Genomic DNA, 17,820 nt, shown 5'->3' with positions numbered 1-17,820 from the left:
GTCGACTAGCATAAAAAATAGGAAAGTCAATTTTCTCGTCTCCTGGTTGAGCTAGTATACATCCGATAGCAAAATTGGAAGCATCTACATGTACGTGGAATACCTTATTCCAATCTGGTGCTTTCAATATTGGAGTTGAGGTGAGATATTGCTTAAGCTTCATGAAGGATCCTTCACATGTCTCGGTCCATTCAAAGTGTGTAATCAAGCTATTCATGGGTTTTGCAATTATAGCGTACATGTAGATGAACCGTCGGTAATATCCACAATGCCCCATGAAGGCTTGTATGCCTTGACTGTTGTTGGTCTAGGCAAATTAGCAATGACATGAATCTTCTCAATATCAGTAGCTATGCCGTTTTTAAACACTATAATTTTTCATTGTCTACCCATGAATGTGCACTTTTCAGGATTTAAGAAAATCCTATAAAGTCTACATTTTCTGAATACCTTTGTGAGGTGTTTAAAATGATCAGCCCGGATTGATGAATGTACGCATAGATCATCCATATATACTTCTAAGAATTTCCTAAGATATTCTTTGAAAGCATGGCTCATCAACCTTTGAAATGTGGGTGGAGCATTAGTTAACCCAAACGGCATAACCCGATAGGCAAATATATCCCATTCTGTTGCAAAAGAAGTTTTATGATGATCTTTTGGGTCAACCAAAAGTTGATTGTATCCTGAAAAGCCATCTAAGAAGATGTAAGCTTCTTTTCCTACAACTCGTTCCAAAACATGCTCAGTTATCGGAAGAGGAAAGTTGTCTCTAATGGTAGCTGCATATACCTTTTTGAGATTAACACACACTCGTAATTTTCCATTCTTCTTGGGTACTACCACAACTGGAGACACCCAATCTGTGTGTTCAATTTCATAAATGAATTCGGCTTCCTTTAGTTTTTCAATCTCTTCTTTTATCTCCCTGGCAAATGTTTCATTATACGTGTATGGCCTTTGTCTACTTGGTTTCGCATCATCTCTCATGGGTATGGTATGTTGACAGATTTCTGGATCAACACCCTTGAGATCGTTGTATGACCAAGCGAAGATATCTCGGTATTCCTTTAACAAGCTCAACAAGAGCTCTTCCTCTTCTTTTGTTAGGTCATTCGCAATGTAAGCAGGTCTAGGCTCTTCTCCCGGTTCAACCAAGTCTATCTTTTTATCGTTTTCAGGCCCTTCGTAAAACTCGTCCTGTTTCTGTAGTTCCCTAACAGGTTGTTCGACTATGATTTTTCGATCTTGGAGAGTATAATTTTTGTAATGGGATGGAATGCTCATTACATCCTTACCATCCTCTTTCTTGGTCTCCATTTCGGTCGTATATATCTCTTTTAGAGATTTTTTCAACTCTTGATATTTCTTTTTTCGCTCGACTCGGGTCATGAGTGGTTTCTTATCCTGTGGGTTTACTTGAGTACCCTTGCTTGTTTTTCTCGATGTTTGAGACATTTTTGAATTTTTTTTTGAAGGATATCTACCAGTGATTTTGTCCTTGACACAATCATTTGCATCTATCTTCATCAAGAATTGTGTTCTACTGGAGACTAATGGCATAGGTCGTGTTTTCACGTTTTTGGGGTCTCTCTTTTTTCTATACCATTTTTTTCTTCTTGATTTCTGGTTTGAAAAGTCAAAAAACTTTTCCTCCCCTCCTTTTAAGAGTACCTTAGCTCTCGTAGGTTCTTTCTCTGACCCCTTCTGATGTAGCTAAGTGTTCATCTAGCTGATCAGTTGCATCGTAATAGAGGTCTGAAAAGATTTGTTTAGCTTTCATTAAGTCCTTGGGTTCCTCATTTTTGTCTTCAATGTTGAGGATTGAAATCATTTGGATGGAAATTATGTCATAACCATCCTCATTGCAAAACTGAGTAGGCATAGACGTATTCACACATACATCCATGGTCGCTGAAATTTGAGTCCATTCAAATGGCTCAAACAAATGCTCTAGAAAGGATTCAGGTACATAGGCTTCGTCTGTGCAGTCCCTTTCTAGGATACATTCTTCTTGTCTTAAGCTTCCATTTTTCAAAGCTCCACACATCCAAATAGGAGTGTCTTTGTTTAACCAAGATGGAAGCTTAGTTTCAGCCGAAGAGACTAAATCAAACTCTTGTATGGGTGTTTTCAAGACATCTCTATAAGTGTGATCTTTTAGATTTACTCTTGTTATAGATCCCACTTGCTTCAAGTACAGACAATTGTTTCCCCAATCTTGGATAAGTTGTACCTGTCGCATGAAAGGTCTTGCCAATATGATTTCATAGTTGAGTTTTTTTCCAAAGTCTACTATGGCAAAAGTGTGTTGATATTCAATTCACAGGAATTGACTATCACCTTTTCAAGCAGCCCTAATGGTCTCTCAATGTGTTCGCCAGTCAATTGCAATTTCATTCGAGTTTGTCTAATGGTTGGCTGTCCCCAGGATTCCCATACCGCTTTAGTGGATATGGCTATGCCTGCTCCACTATCTAGTATTGCCATGGTTTCAATGTCATTATATTTCATTGGGAGGGTGGTGTTTCCTTCTTCCCCTTCGTAATATTCTTTGACTTTGTTCATGGAAATAGATCGAATCTCTTTGTTGTCCATTTCATTTTTCAAATTTTCCAAAATTTTCAAGTTAGCTCCTTTATCCCCATCTTCTCTAGGGTTTTCTGTAGATCATTCCATAAGTATGGTCTACGTTTTAACAGTTCTCCCAAGGTAAGAATGCATTGGATGGGTGTAGACATGATTGAATAAATGTTGTCTAATTCTAGGGTTTGTTTCCTCTTTTTACTTGAGTGGTCTTACACACTATGAATTCATCTTTGTTATCTCCCAAGTAAGAAGGTAATGTTTTCAAGGTCAATGGTTTTGACATTACTGAAGCTTCAAATCCGCAATCCCCGTACAAGGATTGTATATCCATGTTCACATGAGAAGGTAGGTTATCCAACTAGACTTCCTCTATAGGAGCTGACTTTAGAGTTAGGCTCCCATCATTGATCTCTCTCACTTTTTTCCATAAGTGTCCAGGCTAGTCTTCCTCTACGAATGGAATTCCGTCTAAGGCATCTTCGTTGTCTGGCACTATAAGTTCTGGTTCTTTTGTTTCAAGGTGGGGTTCTACCACCACATCAAATTTTTCTTTAGTGTCTCTTACCACAAGCTCCTCAGGTTTTGCAATACTTTCAAGCTTGGATTTTTGTTTTTCCAGCATTTCTTGCGTGACAGTTTCCTGTTCTTGGCTTAATCATGGGTCTTACCATGGGAGGTATGACACCTTTATTAGCTACATAATACATTGGTGCGAGCTCTGGTGGAGCATAAGTCACGGTTTCTTCCATTGGTGGTGAATGTGAATTATACCAATCTCCTTCTACCATTACTGTAGATGGACTAGGCTTAGCATAGGGTGTAACAAGCACTAATGCTTGTTCATCTATGACTCCTTTACAGGCACTGCATTATGTCCTAGGTACGAAGGTTGTTGATCTAACACAGGTTGAGGTCTTTCCATACCCATTGGTGGTCTTTGAGCTTGGGCCATATTAGGTTGATATCTGTACATGGGTTGTCCTTGTGGCCTCATGGGCACATACTGAACATTGTCATCATACTGTGGTGTGAAGTAGCACTCGTGGGTCTCATGGTTGGTCCATTTACCCTCGATTGCACACCATTTTTTTGGCCTAATTGGTTGTCCCTGTTGAGGTATCCCTTGTCCTGGTTCCCTCATAGGTGCTTTTTGCATGTTGTTTATCATGTCGTTCATTCTTTTAAGCATATCTTCTATGGATGAAAGTGGTGCTGCAGCAGTCGTTCACACTTGTGCTGGTTTAGTGGATGTTGTTTTCTTGCTTTGGTTATCCTTAGGAACATCTTCTTCGTTGAAAATATCACAATTGTCTCCTAAGTCAATATCATTTGACACACACTCTTCTAGGGTTGTATGCTTTTTACTATAGAGTATAGCATGAAGTTCTTTGTTTAGCGGTCCCTCTAGAAACAAAGATACGAGTCGTTCTTCTGCAGGTATCTCTAGCCCTGGGAAACTGGCAATGTATTGTTTCATTTGAGTTGCACAATCCCTAACAGACTCACCATGTTTTTGTTTAAAGCTGTAGATTTGAGCTACCATATTATGTTTGATCCCCGTTTTGAAACAAGCAGCTACAAATCCTTGAGCTAATGTGTTCAAGTCCATGATTGACCTTGGTGGAATGTTTTGGAACCATCCCAATGCTTTTCCTTCTAATGTCATTCCAAACCCCTCGAATTGAGGATGGAAATCGAATATACGTTCTGCTCTTAGCACTTGCTTAAAGCTTGCTAAGTGGTCGTCTGGATCCCCTGATCCACTGTATTTTGTGACCCATTTTTGGAAATCAGTTGGTCTGACACGTCTGTTTGGTTCAACTGCCGGTCTCCTTGCAATTGGTCTTGTTCCGAGTCCTTCAAACCAGTCTCTTGGAAATAGTGACTCATGTAGCCCTGGACTGGCCTTAGTGTTACTCGATTTTCTACGTGAAGAGGTGTTTTCTGGTTTCTTCACATTACTCTCAAATAATCTCTCATAGTGTTCATCTCTTGGAATTGTTTCTGGTCCTTGTCTTAATATCCAATCCCTTATGGAATACCCTTGGTATTTGGTTTGTTCTACCTTCGCAGGAGTCATCATAACAAAGTTGTTGTTATAAGAATCCCAAAATAGGTAGGTTGGTAGGTTTGTTGATCCCTTATCCTTGATCTTGAAGATATAGATGATCTTCATGGACGTTAGTTGTCCTGGTTTGGCATGTGAAGTCCACAGAAGATCTTTTATGTTTTTATCTTCCCAATAATAGACTCCGATCCTAGGATTATCCGTACTAAGCCGTTTCAAAGGCTTCAAATCTACTTGATCGTATCCCTCAAATTCTAAAATTGGTGGCCTTCTTTTACTGGAATATCTGGGATTATGGTGTTTACTTCTAGCCCCCATTTGTCTACCACATCAGGGTTTTCGACTTGTGCATACTGAGTTCCATTTCTATCCATGTACATTTTTCCTTGTTTGTTTGCCCTAATCTCTTCTTCAAACTCAGTACCATGGTTATCAATGCGAATAATATACTCCTCGTTAGGGTCCAAGTAAACCTGGGCTCCATGCCGGTTAGTCTTGTAAAAAGAGATTATATGCTCATAGCGCATTGTCATTCCGATTTTCGAGTGAGTCGAGTAAAAAGATATTTCAGATATGTTGAATCTGAAAAAGTGTCTGAGACTTCTTCAAGAATTGCCTTGATTCACGCTTTCTTCGGTGGATACTCTACTGGAAGTTTCTCCAAGTATGCCCTAATTTCCTAGTACACGACCAGATATAAGGTTCATATAGACTTATAAAGCCCTAGATAGAGTACTCACCTTTGGATTGACTTGTCGTCAATTTCCACTTGATTCGATTGCAACTTTCTGTCAAGCCACTGATTCCTCGTCAGCAACTTGATTCTTGTACAAATTTGATCAAGTTAGCTATCCTTCTATAAAGACAGTAGAGTTTTTGCTAACTCTCGTGATTGGTTTTTGTGTATCACTTCATTTCGAGCTATGGGAGTCAAATTTGACTTTCAGATTTGACTTTAGCAAAAAATCAAGGTTTAATCTGCAACCTAGAAACTGAGTGAACATATACCAATTTTGATCCGATTGATCCAATTTTGATCCGGTGGCTTTATATTATGTTGGTCTAACACTGTATAAATTCAAAAGTCAAAACTGGTGTCTCTGGGTAGCAGTAGTAAATAATCGTAATTATTTACTTTTGCTAGTTTTTTGTACTTTTTCAATTGGTTTGACAAGTATACAACTTGTTAAAGCCCCTGGACAAGTTTCAACAAGTTTGGACAAAATTTGATCAAGTTTATCAAATGTTTTGTGTCCGCAGACTCTGATTTCAGAAATCTGGCTTATGTCTCACTTTTGTGATCCAAATTTCACCAAAACTGATTTGTGAGGTATACTTGATATGCTTGACCTTGTGGTATACTCAAACTTGCAAAATTTTCAAGTTTTGAAGCAGATATAAATAATCTCGATTATTTACTCCAGCTATATTGTTGCAACTTTTTGCCCCAACTTTGACACATATTTTTTAAGCACCTCAAATTAAGGTCACTAGCCAAGTTTGGACAATTTTGGTCAAATGGTCATCAATTTTCTATTCGCAGATTAACTTTGCAAATTTGGTCACAATTTTCAATCCAGTGATCCAAATCTTACCAAATTTGGTTTGTGGGCTTATTACAACATGGTAAAACTAGTGGTATGTTGACTTGGTCAAAAAAGTTGAAAAATGGGATAGATGTACATAATTGCGATTATTTATAACTGACAAGTTTCTTCATCTTTTTGGTCAAATGAGCATGTACACATGTTTATCACATCAATATAAGCCTATGAATTAAATTTCAACAAGTTTGGGCAACTTTGTTTCCAATTACACTCAAGATTCAAAAAGTCAGTACAAACTTTAGTTTCTACCCAGTTTTTTGTCAGTTTGGTGATCCAAATCTGTTGGGCCTTCACAAAAGTTGTTTGTACACATGAAACGAGTCAATGGTATGAACCTTGGTCAATTTGGAGCAGAAAGTTAATAATCGAACGCTTTTTTGTAATTTTTTCAAAGACAATCTTTATATGAGCTATTTTAAGCCTATGAATCAAGTAAAAACTTAATTTGGCCTATACTATCAAGAAAAAGATCTGAGTTTTGACCAACTCTTGAAATTTTTACCTCAAAGTATCTTTGAGCTTACCAACTGGTTCAGACAATCTTAAGCTATGCGGTTTCTAAAAAAAAGTTTTGAACTCTAGGTAAACTTAGAGGAAGTTAAAGGATAACTTCACAAGACGCTCATGTTTTTCCCTAGTTTAGGTCTCTTAGATCCCCGGCAGCGGCGCCAAACGTGGGACGCATGTCTAACCTCACCATCCTATCTTGTTGCAGTATTAGCGAGAACCACGATTAAATTGTCAATCCATGGGACGAAGCTGACTCGATTAGTACATAGAGGCTACAAGATATTGTCAATCTCTTGAAAAACAACTAACAACTCGCATCTAACTCAAGGTACACTCAAGTGATTGAAATCACCAAAAGCCAATCGCTCATCGCTAAACAAATCACATCCGTTACAACATCAAATGACATCCAAATGTAACGAAACTTCTAGGACATGTTTATAAGGCCTAAGCACACATGCTTATGTCTCTTTAGGTCAAGTTTCAAAATCGCGATTATTAACAGCAATGGATTTTTGATCTAGTCGTTTTCGACCCAGAATGCATCTAAATGCTTAGCAATCATGTGCCAATATCCCGCCTATGCTTAGTTTTTTATTTAAAAGTGTAAATTCTTAGTTAGAGTGAAATTAGGCCGTGGGTCGAGGCCGTGGGTCGGCGATGCCAAAAGCTACAAAATACTATGAACTGCTTACGTCAATGAGTAGAGCTCTTACCTGCGGTTGCAATCCAACAAACGTGACTGCAATGTGACAACTGGGGAGGAGGTACGAAGCGCGAGAAGGAGAGGAGTGAGCGCCATTAGCTCATGCTGTGTATTTCTTATCCAAAAGCTTATAAAAAAAACTTACAAAAATTGGCTTTTTTACCTTATCCAAGGTTTTTGGGTGGTGAAAACTAATAATCTGGAGTTCTACCAAAGCTGGGTAATGATCGGTTGATACAATTTGGAAGCTTGTAGCTCCGGCTCATTAATTACAGAGTTTATCCAAGAAAATAGGAGTTACAATATTCTCGATTTATCAAAATAATAAGTATTTTACAAAGAGAACTCCGAAAAATGGTATCCATGTTAGCTTGTTGTTAACACACACACACACACACAGATAGGAAAGAGGGAGAGATAAAGAGAGAGGAAGAAGGAGAGATAGAGAGAGAAATAGAGAGGATGAGGGATAGATTGAAAGAGAGAGAGAGAGGGGGGGGGGGAAGAGAGAGAGAATGGGGGAAAGAGAAAGAGAGAAAGAGAAGGAGAGAGGGAGAGATAGAGAGAAAGAGGGAAAGAGAGAGAGAGAGATAGGAAAGAGGGAGAGAGAGAGAGAGAGAGAGAGAGAGAGAGAGAGGAAGAGGGAGAGATAGAGACAAAGAAATAGAGAGGATGAGGGATAGGTTGAAAGAGAGAGAGAAAGAGGGAGGGAGAGAGAAAGAGAGAGAGAGAGAGAGGGAGAGAGGGAGAGATAGAGAGAAAGAGGGAGAGATAGGGAGAGAGAGATAGATAGATAGGAAAAGAGAGAGAGAGAGATAGAGAGAGAGAGAGAGAGAGAGAGAGAGAGAGAGAGAGAGAGAGAGAGAGAGTAAATAGAGAGAGGTAAAGAGAGGAATAGAGAGAGATAGGGAAAGAGGGGGAGATAAAGAGAGAGAGAGAGAGAGAGAGAGAGAGAGAGAAAGAGGGGAAATAGGGAGGGAGAGAGAGAGAGACAGAGAGTAGAAAGAGAGGGAGTGCTTGCTTTACATGGAGGCGCATGCACGACTATGGGATGGAGCTTCCGCTTCGTGTTTCAACTGCATGAACGAGAAGGGGGGGGGGAGAGAGAGAGAGAGAGAGAGAGAGAGAGAGAGTAAGAGAGAGTATATAGAAAGGGAGAAAAATAGAGAAAGAGAGAGGGAGAGAGAGGAATAGAGAGAGAGATAGGGAAAGAGGGGGAGAGAGAGAGAGAGAGAGAGAGAGAGAGTAAATAGAGAGAGGGGAAGAGAGGAATAGAGAGATATAGGGAAAGAGGGAAAGAGAGAGAGAAAGAGAGATGAAAATTGGGCTCCAAAGGGATACCTGAGCAACCAGCACCAAGATTACCTTCAAGGCGGGGATGCTTTGTTGAACGAAGTGCTTGCTTTACATGGAGACACAGGCATGACTTTGGGATGGAGCTTCCGCTTCGTAGTTCAACTGAGAGAGAGAGAGAGAGAGAGAGAGAGAGAGAGACTCAGTGAGAGAAATGGAATTACTTATTGCATCACATTAGAATTGTAATGTTATGATCAATTGATCACTTAGCCGTTGAATGTAGGGGCAACCAACACAAAATGATGGCTACATTTGCAACCATAACATATATATGTGTGTACATATATATTTGTTTATGCATGTATGTAGGCACTAAGTACGGGAGCATAGCACCCGAAGGTTAGACGCTTCCTCTTGGGTATAGTCCTTTTTTAATCGTGGCATTGCGGTCGTTGATCCACTCATGCATGGATTACCGCAATGTACCTTTGATTTTACCACGGTTGAGACTGCGATGATATCTAAAGAGGTGCAGTTGACCTTTGGCACTACTAGCCTCTACTAGTATGTATATGTATCTACGTGTTTGTGTATTAATATACTTGTGTACGTATTTAGAGATGAGTGAGTAGGGTGGAAAGCTTAATCTTATATTGCTCTTTTAATGTAGATGTCACCCTTCTTTTGGTTCGTTCACATCCTAGGTGGGCTCCCACCTAGGGTGGACATCGCCTCCAGTGGACCCGAGTCTTGAGTCGGTGAGAACAAGTAAAGAAATAAAGAATGTTTCTACCTAGTTAATCCTAAACCATGAGTGACATAGGTTTTTTCTTGTTATTTGTAGGCATGGCTATCCTACACCTACCCATCTCAGGTTCCTCCACCTGTCGTAGATCCTGACTTACAAGAAGTTATCTCTTTACAAGAGCAGTACCTCCGTTCGACGAAGGATTTGTTTGGCCGCTACACTCCGTAACAGCTTGCGACCTACGGCATTTCTCCACAGACTACACCATGGGGGAGTCAGGGAGGGACTCCTTATCTACAAAGCCTCGCACCGACGACATCTCCCTCTACTCTCATTTCCTATCGCCCTACCCCTATTCCATGGCAGGATCCTATTCCCCTTGCATCGCAGGGTCCCACTCCCATGGCATCACAAGGTCCTACGCCACTCCATCACAAGGTCCCACTCCCACGGCATCACAAGAACATCGTCGACGGACTTCCTCTGGCAGCGCGCGTCGACGCTCGTCTCAGGGCAACAAGCGCCGTGAGATACGAAGCAGCACAACAGATCTTGTGATTTCGCATGTTTTGGTAGTGGCGAGGGAACGGAGTCCCCACTTTCAGAGCGTGCCGTCGCTGACACACAAGATGAGGATACTGACGCACCCATGCCAGACATGCATGCGTGCTACTATAGGGTTAAATATGGTGGGGAGGTGGATTTCGGCACATCATAGGGTAGGGCATTTAGATGCCATCTACAAATTCTTATACATTCAATGTATAAAAACTGTTTTATAAAGTTTAGAGACCAAGTGCCCGATCATGCGCGGTACATTGAGGACGCTCTGTTAGCTAGATTCCCAAACGCTCCCGATCAACGTTTTTCACAACAATGGTTGGAGGGCTACATAAAGACATTTCTAAAAAACAAACAGTCCAGTATATGCGGCGTGCAACAGCCAACCAGGTCAGAGATCTAGACACGAGTTACCACGGTGGCAACATGGGAGACATGGAGTGGGAGTGGGCAATTCAAGAGAAGAGCGAAGGATAAATATTTAAGATTAATTGATAACGTCGATCGGTGATTATGAAGATTGTAGTTGATGATTTGGTATTGTTATTGCTAACTTAGTAAAATATCACTCTCTCCCGACAAACCAGAGAGATGGTCAAGTATCGGCAGCAACAAACAGAATTTGACACTTAGCGATGGTTGAAAACAATCACATCTCTTGCGAACAATTCGACGCGGCAATTGGACCACTACAAGCGGTAAGTTTAAACAAATAATTTTGTATCAATTGTTTTGAGCTATTGATAATTGTTTAATTTGGTTTGGGTTTATGTAGAGTCAAAGTGATCCAACATACGTGCCTTTGGACGACGACGAGATAGAGGAGGATTAGATAGAAAAATGTTTTGTCCAAACTTTCGTAAAGTTCCAATGTGGCACAATGTATATACACCTATTTACTTTTTATTGTAACTTTTTTAAATAGTTGATCTTCTACATTTTAAATTGTCAAGGTAAAGTAAATTTAATTTCAATTCTTTGATATTTTTTATTCTCTTCCAAAAAATAATTGATGTTTTTATTGTTTTATGCAGGTCAAAAATAAAGGTGCTCATTTGGGCCACCCAAAATTGGGTGGCCCAAATGAGCACCTTTATTTTTGAATTAGCGTGTAGCGGCAATATGCGCGGTAATAAACGCAACAAATAACGCCAAAATTAAAAATCGCTTGCCAATTAGTCGCCGATTCACCGTCGATTAGCGACCAAGCAAAATTTGTTTTGCAAATTTGACCGATTAAGCTTTGAATTTTCGCAAATCCTTGAGTCTTTGTATTGCAAATTTGATAAATTGCAATTTTGAGATTGTCGATTCAAGAAATTCCCTTCTTGAAATTGAAATATGATGCCAATTAACTCGAACCTGTTAGCTCTGATACCACTGCTGGGAGAAGAGGGGGAGATCGACCGCTTAAGCTATTCAACACATGCTCCAAAACATCACCATCAACCTGTTCACCTCTTCTTCCAATTTCCAAGCACACACACACACCTAGACTATGACACACACACACACACACACACACACACACACACACACACACACACACACACACACACACACACACAGAGAGAGAGAACAAAGAATTGACATAGACATGCCTGTAAGAGAGTCTAAGAGATGGAGACTAGACTAGAGAGTACAGAGAAAATAACCATAGCATAAGAGAGTAGAGAAGAGAATCTGCAAGAGAGAGGCCTAAATCTAGCCCCAAACTCCCCGGCACCTCTCTTGTGGAGTTGGTATTTAATATATTATTTTTGAGTTTAAGGTGCCAAAAATTGAGGCCTCTCTTTTTATAACCACTTCACTTTTGTAAATGAGTGAAGCTCATTAGTTCTTGCATGAGCCATAAGGGGAGTTCCCACTACAACTATTTACAGAGCCATATTGGCTTATTGAAATGATATTCTAAAATACTGTGCAATTATAAAATGGCCAAGAGTAATTACCGGAGCCTCTTCATCAACTCCCCGCATTCCACTCTACAAAATCATCATCAACTCAGTTAGAAAATAAACAGCACATAATTAACCATTACGCCAGCTATCCCAATTGCAGCTAACCACTACAACAGGAGGGTGCCAAGTCTCGTAACATTTAAGCACTCAAATCTGCAATTAAGGCTCACTAACGTGTAGTCACGAACCACAATAAACATGACAATGCTTACACTTAAGTGGAAGATCAAAGAGAGAGGAACACAATGCAAGTTTCAGAATTGAAAACAAATTACCCAATCATTAGTTGTGATGATTACAAGTTGGAACAGTTCGTAGCTTGAGCATACGTATAGCAGAGCTCTTTTCTCTTCTCTAAAGATAAGCCTTCTCTCACATTAAAGTTATTGAACTTTATACCTAGGGCTTTATAAATGAACAGTGGCCAGTTCACATGGACCTTTACAAATATCATGACAACATTACAACTCAAGGAATTGACCTTCTACTTTGGAATGAAGATTTACACAGAGTATCACTACACTAGATCGACAAAAAAATAGATTACAAATATGGTGTCCGGCTACGTGTCCGGCCTGTTGGACGCCCATTCGATCTGTCTCTTAAGATTCCCAGCTTCCTAAATCGTGTCGTCCATTGGCATACTGACTTTGTGCAGTCTTGTCATAGGGTTGTCTTCAACTTTGTCTGTAAGGTTGGTCTTCATCTTGGAAAGTGCTTTGTCATTGATGAATCTCCCCCCTTCCTTGAGTGATTCATATCTGCCATGTTGTTGATATTTGATTTGATCTTTGATTTTCAAGGAAATTGTTCTTGTTGCTATGCATTTGCCTCTTTGTTGCCAATCTCAATTGCCATAAAGATGGTTGTTGATTTGTCTGAACTTGTAGCACTGATCCTCTTTGTTGAAGGAGTACGAGCAGAAGTGCGACGCGAGAGAGAGTGCGAGAAGAAGAGCACGACGATATGGTGAACTCGCTCTACTATAATGTGCAGAGCATAGTGAGTTCTTATTAGGTTTTTACAAAAGAATATGTGTACATACCTGGCGGCCCGCCCACTTACCTGGGCGACCACATTGGGCTTTATACCCCAACAACCTCCCACTTAAAGTCCAATGTGGTACTTTAAGTGTGAGAGAAGCTACTATACAAGCTAATATACAAGAGATGTAGAGAAGTGATGTACTACCCTACACCTAACTGCTTGCGAAAATGCGCAAAGCTCTCTGAGGGAAGTCCTTTTGTAAGTAGATCAGCAGGATTTTCTGTGGTGTGAACTTTGACAAGCTGAAGTTGCTTATCCTCGAGCATTTCCCTGATGAAATGATACTTCACATCCACATGCTTTGTCTTTGAGTGATAAACTGAATTGCGAGCCAATTGTATAGCACTTTGAGTATCACAATATAACACAGGCATCTCTTCTTTGATTCCCAAGTCTGTTACTAGTCGATTAAGCCAAATTGATTCTTTGCATGCCTCTGATGCTGCAACATATTCAGCCTCTGTAGTAGACTGAGTAACACAATCTTGTAATCTAGAACGCCATGATACTGCTCCACCAGCCAATAATGTAAATACATACCCTGACGTAGACCTTCGGTTGTCTAAGTCACCTGCATAATCTGAGTCTGTAAAACCCTTTACACTTAGCTCCTGACTCCCATAGCATATACGCATACTCTTCGTAGCTTTCAGGTATCTCAATATTCCTTTCACTGCCTCCCAATGTTTCTTGCCTGGGTTTGACATGTATCGACTTACTACTCCCACTGCAAATGCAATGTCTGGGCGAGTAGCAATCATTGCATACATCAAACTACCCACTGCAGACGCATATGGAATCTTATCCATTTCAGCCTGTTCTTCCTCAGACACAGGACAATCTTGTTTGCTAAGTTTCACATATGGTGGCAATGGAACACTCAATGCCTTTCCCTTCTCCATATTGAAACGTTGCAAAACCTTGTCAATATACTCTATTTGAGATAACCAAATCAACTTCTTTGATCTGTCTCTCTCAATGCGCATACCAAGTATATGACTTGCCTCACCCATGTCTTTCATGTCAAACGATTTTGTCATCTTTGATTTCAAAGCTGAAATTTCTTCCAAGTGCTTGCCAGCAATCAACATGTCATCCACATACAAAATAAGGATCAGCCAACTGCCATCCTTAGCCTTCTTTGTATATAGATAGTGATCGAACTCACTACGTTTGTAGTTTTGAGAAAGCATAAACTTGTGGAATTTATGGTACCATGCCCTCGGTGATTGTTTTAAGCCATAAAGACTCTTTAACAACTGGCATACCCAATCTTCCTTGCCTTTCTCAACAAACCCTTCTGGCTGCTGCATGTAAATTTCCACATCTAAATCACCATGCAAGAACGCTGTCTTGACATCCATTTGGTGCAACACCAAATCTAATATGGCAACCAATGCAAGAAAGCATCTCAATGTAGTCATCTTGACCACTAGAGAGAAGACTTCATCAAAGTCAATGCCTTGTTCTTGCTTAAAGCCCTTGGCAACAAGCCTTGCTTTGTACTTTGGCTGACTATCATGAGCGGTGATCTTATACCTGTAAACCCATTTACAAGGTAGAGCCTTTTTGCCCCGTGGTAATTTAACTAGCTTCCATGTCTGGTTTTTATGCAGAGCTGTCATCTCTGACTGCATGGCCAATTGCCAATTCCCAGAGTCCTTCATTTGCACTGGTTCCTTGTAACATGAAGGCTCATTGCAATCAGTCAACATGACATAGTTCATAGATGGAACAAACCTATCAGGAGGTCGCGTGACACATCCAGATCTACGCACAATAGGTGGCTCAGGCTCAGCCACAACCTGTGGCTCCAATCTATCCTGTCCTTGCTCCTCTTGAGCCCTGACATTTTGTCTTGCACGTGCAGTTCCATCTTCTTGGAAGACAACTCTTCTAATCTCCTCAACCCTCTCTGGTTTAGTATGATATTTGGATTCATTAAAGTGAACATCATTGTTGCGGACAACCTTTCTGGATTCGGGATCCCAAAGTCTGTACCCCATCTCACCAGAATTACCATAGCCTAGAAAGATGCACTTTCTACTCTTTGGCTCAAGTTTGTTCCTAAATTCCTTTGGAACGTGAGTATATGCCTCACAGCCAAAGACTCTGAGATGCTTGTATGAGGGCACCTTGCCTGACCATACCATCTCTGGCACTGAATCCTTCTGCAAAACCTTGCTAGGAGATCTATTTACAAGATGAACAGCTGTTGATACAGCTTCAGCCCAAAACCCATTTGGCAGCTGTGCATTAGACAACATACTTCTGACCTTCTCTTGTATGGTCCTATTCATCCTCTCAGCAACACCATTTTGAGGAGGATTGTAAGGAGCAGTAAGTTCATGTTTTATACCTTTTGACTCACAAAAGTCCTAAAAGGCCTTTGAAACGTACTCTCCACCATTGTCAGTGCGTAAGCATTTAAGCTTCTTGCCACTCTGATTCTCCACAAGTGTCACAAACGTTTTGAAAACACTAAACGCTTCATCCTTGTGCTTGAGAAAGTAAACCCATACTTTCCTCGAGTAATCATCTATAAATGTCATAAAGTAAGAAGCTCCCCCTAGAGATAGGTTAGGCATAGGTCCACACAAATCACTATGAACAAATGCCAACTGTGTATCTCTTCTACTGATTCTATGCTTATGTGGATGCTGTGTTTGCTTACCATATAAACAATGTTCACAGAATTCAAAATCATTAAATGAAAATACAGGCAAATAACCAGAACGAGACAAGATTTCCATTCCCTTCTTGGACATATGTCCTAACCGGCTATGCCACAAAGAAACGTTCGGCTGCTCGGTTACATTGATTACATTTTTAGAGACATTTGATACATAAATCATGTAAAGTCCTCCAGACTTTACTCCATGTGCTACTGTCATAGAACCCTTGGATATCGTCCACATGTTCTGTCCAAAAGTGGTGACGTAGCCAGCATCATCAAGTAAACCTGTGCTGATCAAGCTCTTTGTAATTGCGGGAACATGTCTCACATTCTTCAGCGTGAAAGAAGAGCCATTGTGAAACTTCAATTGAACATCTCCAACACCTAAGATCTCACATGTCTGCCCATTGCCTAGCCGAACATGATCTTTAGTGGTCACATAAGAGGTAAACCACTCCTTGTTTGGAGACACATGAAGTGATGCCCCTGAGTCTATAATCCAGTCACTCAGTGCATTTCCATCAGATGCTATAAGAAGAGCTGAGTCCATTGTATTCTTCAAGAAGTAGATGTCACCTGACACTAGACTGTCATCCTCTGCAGCAGTGTTTGTCACATTTATTTCTTGAATCTTCACTGAGGACTTGTTGTTCTCACTATGGTCTTTAGCTTTCTCTTTGCCTTTTTCTGCTTTCCATTCTCTGCAGTCTCTTTTCATGTGACCCTTCTTGCCACAATGGTAGCATTCTATGTCACTCTTGCCTTTAGCACTGCGGGACTTGCTACGAGACCGATTCCTCTTTCCACCTTTGTACTTTTCTTTGGTCCTTCCCCTGACAACTAAGGCTGTTCCTTTGCCTTTGTCCATTGTCTTTCTATTGGTTTCTTCAGTAAGCATACTTCCTTCTACACCTGCTATGTTCAAACCATCTGGAGGTGCATAATTACTCAAAGCTGTGCGAAAAGTGTCCCAACTTTCCGGCAATGTGATCAACAGGAACATAGCTCTAACAGGTTCATCAAACTTGACACCTTGAGCTAACAACTGACTATAGATTGTGTTGAATTCATTCAAATGATTGGACATAGGTGTCCCTTCTTTCATCTTCAAGTCAACAAGCTTCTTAAGCCAGTATACCTGTGAAGCTGCACTCTGCTTCTCATAAAGATCATTGTGCTTGATAAGCCGACATCTCGTCTGCTACATTGAAGTAAATGCTTTCTGCCAAAGTCAGCATAATGGTAGAAAGTGCCAATTCATCCATTTTGCTCCATTCATCTTCGTCCATATCTTCTAGTTTTATCCCCTTGAGCTTTATAGGTTTTATCTGCTTCTTTTGTACCAACACGTGCCAAATCTGCTTCTTCCACAATGGGAAATTGGTTCCATCCAGCTTCTTGATATTGTAAAGAGCAGTGTCCTGTGATCCAGCCATAGCTATGCTTCACAGTGGTTTACTTTCCTGGGAAAAATTCGGCAGAGTTTCCCCTGTAAACTGACCTCTGAACCAATATCAACCTGTCAAATGAACCAAGAAAGCTTCAGATTCTGCATAAATTTCGGCAGAGTCTCCTTTGTAAAATGGCTCTAGTGTACTCAAAAACAGACCAAAAAACAACTCAAAAAACACTGTCTCTCTGACACTGTAAGATGCGGGTAAACCTGTCCTGCACCTGTACTGTCTCTCACTGTCCTGTCACTGTCCTATAAGCATAGACTGCGACAATGCCTCAACAGCAGTAAAGCAAAGATGCAATCCCAACTGTCTAACTCACAGTCAATACATCCTAGCTGCCTATCTAAGGGTGCTCGAGGGATCGCTCCAAGACCTGTATCACCGAAAGGATCTCAACATTCGAGAATCCCCCAGCTCAATAAAACCTCACTCGACTCTCAACAAAGGTTGCAGTAAATTTGACAGTACATAGACTTCCCACAAAGTCATACATCCACAAATTTCCCACTGTATGCTGTAACCGCTGCGGCGGTTGTTTGCTGCGTGACTCACAGCCAGCAAACCCTCAACAGACATACATCATCTCTGACAAT

The sequence above is a fragment of the Adiantum capillus-veneris genome, chromosome 15 (assembly GCF_014529385.1).
Source record: "Adiantum capillus-veneris isolate H3 chromosome 15, ASM1452938v2, whole genome shotgun sequence".
Classification (NCBI taxonomy): Eukaryota; Viridiplantae; Streptophyta; class Polypodiopsida; order Polypodiales; family Pteridaceae; genus Adiantum; species Adiantum capillus-veneris.
Note: the sequence above shows the minus strand (reverse complement) of the source record.